The 6000-nt window shown below is 44.9% G+C and overlaps 1 long non-coding RNA gene across 1 annotated transcript in view; it reads right to left on the bottom strand.

Annotated features, from left to right (window-relative positions):
• Positions 1-1918: 1918 nt before the first annotated feature.
• Positions 1919-6000, bottom strand: part of LOC137214344 (uncharacterized) — a 277455-nt gene continuing 273373 nt past the window's right edge. The window contains exons 3-4 of the long non-coding RNA XR_010938866.1: positions 3279-3407; positions 1919-2000 (exon numbers count right to left, since the gene is read on the bottom strand). This is a non-coding gene — a long non-coding RNA (uncharacterized lncRNA). The remainder of the gene's footprint in view (positions 2001-3278; positions 3408-6000) is intronic.

Genomic DNA, 6000 nt, shown 5'->3' with positions numbered 1-6000 from the left:
TGGGCATATACCCAGAGAAAACCATAATTCAAAAAGACACATGCGCCCCAATGTTCATTGCAGCACCATTTACAAGAGCCAGGTCATGGAAGCAACCTAAATGCCCATCGACAGACAAATGGATAAAGAAGGTGTGGTACATATATACAATGGAATATTAGCCATAAAAAGGAATGAAATTGAGTCATTTGTTGAGTCGTGGATGGATCTAGAGAGTGTCATACAGAATGAAGTAAGTCAGAAAGAGAAAAACAAATACCGTATATTAACGCATGTATGTGGAACCTAGCAAAATGGTACAGATGAACCGGTTTTGCAGGGCAGAAGTTGAGACACAGATGTAGAAAACAAACGTATGAACACCAAGGAGGGAAAATCGCGGTGGGGTGGGGATGGTGGTGTGCTGAATTGGGCGATTGGGATTGACATGTATACACTGATGTGTATAAAATTGATGACTAATAAGAACCTGCACTATAAACAAACAAACAAACAACAACAAAAAAAACCTAATACTAAACTTTCTTTGGGTTATTTGTATGGAAATATGTTAATATAAATGTTTCAGACATTACATGAAATTTCTAAAAATCTTATATGTTCTGGTATAATGTTATAAGTCATAATTCTAGTTATTACTTTAAAATGTATATCTCAGAAATAACTAAATTTCCTTGTCAATTGCATTATTATGAACTTTTATCAAATCATTAACTGTGGTCATTTTTAAGTCTTTTGTCATTTACAGACAGTTCTGGGTATACTCTGATGCTTTCACAAAAATGCTCCTGTAAAAGGGTTTCATTTTCAAGGAATTCATGGAAAAGACTCTGACAAGTACAGGTTTCTGGTAACTGACTATACTGCTGAACTGAGTGAATAAGCATTTTCAGAACTCTAATGGAAAACTGATGAATTCATAAAAGTGCTAACAAAAGATGCAGATGAAAAAAATTAATTACATGGGACTAAGTGAACTGATGAGGATGATTATAATTTTTGTGACTTTCTGTTTTAATAATAATAAAAAAGAATCCCACAATGACGCAGAGGCAAAAAATATACAAATCAATTTTCACTGCAAAGTAAAGGAGCTGTTACAGTGGAGGATTCCTGGACTGAATGTCAATATTATGACATAGTATGAGTGTGTTTCGTGTTTGGTAATTGCAATCATTGTTGCTTTTGTTGTGGTCATCCATTTACAATGCTTGGTGTCAGTTTATTTATCTCTTGTAAAAATAAAATACAGTGTGTGTGTGTGAGTTGTGAAAAAAAAAAAGAAAAAAAAAGTGCCCATAGTTAACAATACTGCATTGTATACTTAAAATTTTGCAGAGTGTAGAACTTTTGTCAAGTGTTTTTACAAAAGTAATAATAATAAAGACGGGGGAGGAAAGTTTTGAAGGTGATGGATATGTTTATGGCATAGATTGTGGTGATGGTTTCACAGGTATAGTCTCATCTCCAAACTCATTATGTAAAACTTTCTGAACACTAAAGAAAAAAAAAAAAAAGAATAAGGCAGGAGGAGGCATGACACAAAGCCTCCCTTTTAACAAATGGATGGTTTGTTTAAATCAGAGGTCAGAGGTCATAGACTGGAGACACACTCTCTCCTGACTCAGTCAGTTCTGCCCAGAGAACTACTGGTATGGCATACTCAGTAATATAAACCTCAAAACTATTTGCTAGCATTTACAAATTGTGAATAGTCCCACATACATAGTGTTGTAGACAGAATAATGGCCCCCTAAAGATGCCTGTGTCCTAATCCCTGGAACCTAGGAACATACCTTATTTGGCAAAGGGACTTTGCAGATGTGATTAAGGATCTTGAGATGGGGAAATTACCTGAATTGTCTGCTTGGGCCCAATGTAGTCACATGGTTCTTACCAGAGAAAAGCAGGAGATAAGAGAGGGCAGAAGATGTATGCCACTGACTTTGAAGATGCAGGAATGGGGCCTGGAGCCAGGGAATGTAGGCAGTCTCTAGAAGCTGGAAAAGGCAAGGAAACAGATTCTCCCCTAAAGTCTCCAGAAGTAACACAGGTCTACAGACCCACTTTCGATTTTTGACTTCCAGAATCGTAAAAAAATAAATTTGTGTTGTTTTAAGCTGCTGAATTTGTGGTAATTTGCTACAGCAGCAATAGGAAACTAATACACACACACACACACACACACACACACACACACACACACGTTTGTCTTTTCTCTAAAAACTGGAACATCTAACCACATTAGGCCTGGATCCTCATGTAGAAAAAGTCTGGGTAAGTCCTCAATTGCTGATCTGGGTTCTTTCCCATCCTGCTCACTTGGTTCAGTTACACTGGGCAGCTTTCTGCTGAGGCCTCTGAGTGGGAGACCTCAGGTTCACACAGTTCCATGAACAAACCTGATCTGTTGCCAATAGTAGTAGTTTGCCAATGAGCAGTGTGCTCTCCCAGTCCCAAGTCTGTGAGATTTATTCTGAAAAACTTGTTCCCTACAGTTTTGATCCTTCCATCTAGGCAATGGGTGTGTGTTTGGAGCCAGAGAGGGGAGTGTGTTCTAAGGAGACTGTGCTAGGATCCTCCAAATATTGTCCTCAGACACATTCGTAACACAGCAATTCCGTACATGATCCCGGATAATGTGCAAAGCCAGCGAGATGCCTTTGGCCCTGCCTCAGGGGACATGCCTCCTCAGCCACTTTCATCTCACCTTGTGCCTAATTGCAAGGCAATCAGCCTCCCTGCTTCAGTGCCCCCCCCCCCCCCCCCCCCGTCTCCTGTTTCCACACCATTACTCTGGAAAATGCCTGGCTCCCCATTTCCAGCTCCAGTCGCTGTGTCAGTTTCAGCCTCTCCTCTCAGCCCACATCTCTCGCTTGAGCAGTGAGACATGAAGACTGACAGCCACTAGAGAACTGCACAGCCTGTCCCCGATTTAAGCCATTTAAAATGCATTTCTGTTCCATAAAATCTGTTTCCATAATTTTGTGCCCCTACCTCTCTGAAAGATGGTAACCCTAGGGAGGAGAAGAAATTAGCCAGGGAGGAGAAGTTCCGACATGGTAATATTTTAATCGCTCATTCCTTTAACACATTAGTCACGTTCATTAAATATGGTTAATTTTCAGGCTTTGTTGAAAACCATATCAGTTTCCCTATCAGGCACACGTCCATCTCTTGCCAAGCAAGCTGCTGCAGTGGCACCAAATACTCCCCGATTTTTACACCCTGATTGTATTAGTGCCCCCTGAAAAATGTGTTGGGTTAATTGAACTCACCTGTGTAGAATACTAGCAAAGATTCCGGGCTCCTGAGTCAGACTGCCAAGGTTTGGTCCCAATTCCTCCACTTGCTGCCTGAGTCTCTTGGACAAGTTACTGAACCTCTCTGAGCCCCAGTTTCCTCATCTGAGAATGGAAGTAAGAATACCTATTTCAGAGGTTTGTTGTCAAGATGAAATACGGCTTGCACACTGCTCAGTAACTTACTATTATTGTAATTAAGGACCCTTGGAGTATTATTCATTCATTCGTTCAAAAGATTTTATCCAGTGACTTCCATATGCCAGGCAGTGCTGTGTGCCCATTGCTGGCAATACAGCAGTGAACAAAATAAATAAATGTGTCCTTTAGGACCTTACATTCTACTGGGGAAAATAAACAACAAATAAACATATATAATATGCCAGATGGTTCTATGGAGATAAGAAAGCAGGACTAGGGGAAGGGAGTACCGAAATGGTGGGAGAGCGTCGAAGGGATTGCAGAGATCACTCAGTTCAACCATATTAAGGGAAAGATATACGTCCAGAAAAATATGCTTCATGTATCCACCAAATAAATGCTGAGAACCTAATAGGTGCCAGGCCCTGACCTGGAGGGACCCTGTGGCTTGCAGGGGAGACAGCCATGTTGTGTGCCCAGGTGTGTGACACACTATGAGAAAATGCCAGACCAAGACCGAGTGGTAAAGGAGCAGAGGCTCCACGGTGAAGCACGATGAAGCAGGAAGACTCAGAGAGTGCTTCCCTGAGAGAGGGGGTGTGAGCCTGGCCACGAAGATGCAAGGGGACAGCAGAAGGTAGAAGAGCAGGTGCAGCAGGTGCTTCTGTGGTCCTGCCTGTATGCCCTTCTCGGACCTTCAGGTGCCAGCCCCTGACGCTCTCAGCCCAAAGGCTCTCCCTGCAAGCCAGAACTGCAAGAGAAAAACAAGCCCAGCCCACCCCAGCCCTCCAACAATGACTGACAGCCCCTCACTGCCTTCCGTTGGAAGGGTGCCTCTGAGGGTGTGTTCTACACTGCCCCCCAGTGTTCCCCAGCAGGATTTACCCCCACCCCCTTAGCCCCGCCTCCCAGCTCTCATGGTGTGGTAACTGCATGACCACACCCCGCTTCCTGGATGCCTTCCCTCCTCATCTCACTTCCTCCCTCCTCTGTTGGTGTTCTCTCCACCTCCCAGACAAGCGACTTGTTTTCTGCTTGTTGTCTTGGGCTCTGCTTCTGTGGGAAGGGGGAAGGCAGAGGGCATCTCATGCCCAGAGTGAGGGTGGTTGCGAGTGGGCAGAATAGAAACTAGGTGGGAAAGGAGAGGCTTTTGGATGTGGAGATTGGGGCCTTTATTTTTCTTCTACTGTGTAACAAATACCACAGACTTAGCCACTCAAATAATGCCCGTTTATTACCTTTCTGTTTCAATGGGGCAGGAGTCTGGGCGGTGCTCACTTGGGCCCTCTGCTTAGGTTCCCACCAGGTGCAATCAAGGTGTCTGGATCTCACCTGAGGTCCAGAGTCCTCTTCCAGGCTCACAGAGTGTTGGCAGAACCCAGAACCCTGTAGTTGTAGGACTGAGGCCATTAGCAACTGGAGGCCACTGCAGTTTCCTGCCGTGCGGCCCTCTCCGCGGCACAGCAGCAGTTCCTTCAATCCCAAGAGGAGAATTTCCCTCCTCGGATCTCTCTGACTTCTTGTCTCTGACCTCTAGACCTTCTTTGACATGGGCTCCACTGATTAGGTCAGGCCCACCCACACCCAAGGGGAGGGCTCTGTACAGGGAATTTAACACCAGGGGTGGAAATCTTGGGAGCCATCTTAGAATTCTGCCTACCCTAGCGCCTCACCGTGAAGAGCATTGCACACTGCCTTAAGAAGCTTGGGCTTGCTTTCTCCAGGAATGGGAGCCATGAGAGCCAGTAAGCGGGGAAGCAGCAAGGAGATAGTGCCGTCCCATTGCCCATCTGCTTGTTTGGAGCTCTGCAGTGACTCCGGGGGAACACAGTGTGGAAAGTGAGCAAACATGTTCCCACATGGGAGCACTTGACACGTGGTCCACTTTGTCTTCCAAACAACCATGATTTTTCCATCATGCTAGGGTTTCCTCTCTACTCCCTGCAGACTGGAGAGAACCTTGGGAGAGGTGGGCCTAGGATAAGCAGTTTTGTTGGAGAATTGCACATTTTCTGGAGGGAAGAGAGTATTCAAAGAGGTGGGGTAAGTCGAAGGGGTGCACCTCTGAAAAACTTTGGGCAGTCTGTGGAGGGCAGAGAGGATGCTCCTGTAGAGAACCTTCCTCCTCCCTTGTCCTCCTCCCTCTGCCCCAGTGGTATCACAGCTCTGTACTTCTGGTCATCTTGTTCCCAAGCATGAAGTTCAACCTACTCAGCTTGGACTCAACTCAAAACCTCTGTGAAGCTTTGCCCATTACTCAGGAGAAGCTGCTGCGTGGATCCCATGTTTGCAGAGAGAGACTCAGCAGAGGCCCCTTCGTCCTGGGGAGTACTAGGCTCCTTGAGTCTCCAAGACATCCCTGGGAATCTCTGAGGGCTTGAATATGAAAACAGGAAGGAGGCTCTGGCCCACCCAGGATCCCTGCAGGATCTGCACACACAATTGGTCTTATTTCCCTTTCATATTGATGCTCAGAAAACATTAAGGGAAGTTAAATCCAATGACCAGTTTGTCCAGCATTGCTACTGGAATAATAAATGTATAGGTTAAATAAAAA

Source organism: Pseudorca crassidens, chromosome 20 (assembly GCF_039906515.1).
Source record: "Pseudorca crassidens isolate mPseCra1 chromosome 20, mPseCra1.hap1, whole genome shotgun sequence".
Lineage (NCBI taxonomy): Eukaryota > Metazoa > Chordata > Mammalia > Artiodactyla > Delphinidae > Pseudorca > Pseudorca crassidens.
The sequence above is the reverse complement of the archived record's forward strand: the minus strand, read 5'-3'. Positions and strand labels throughout refer to the sequence as shown.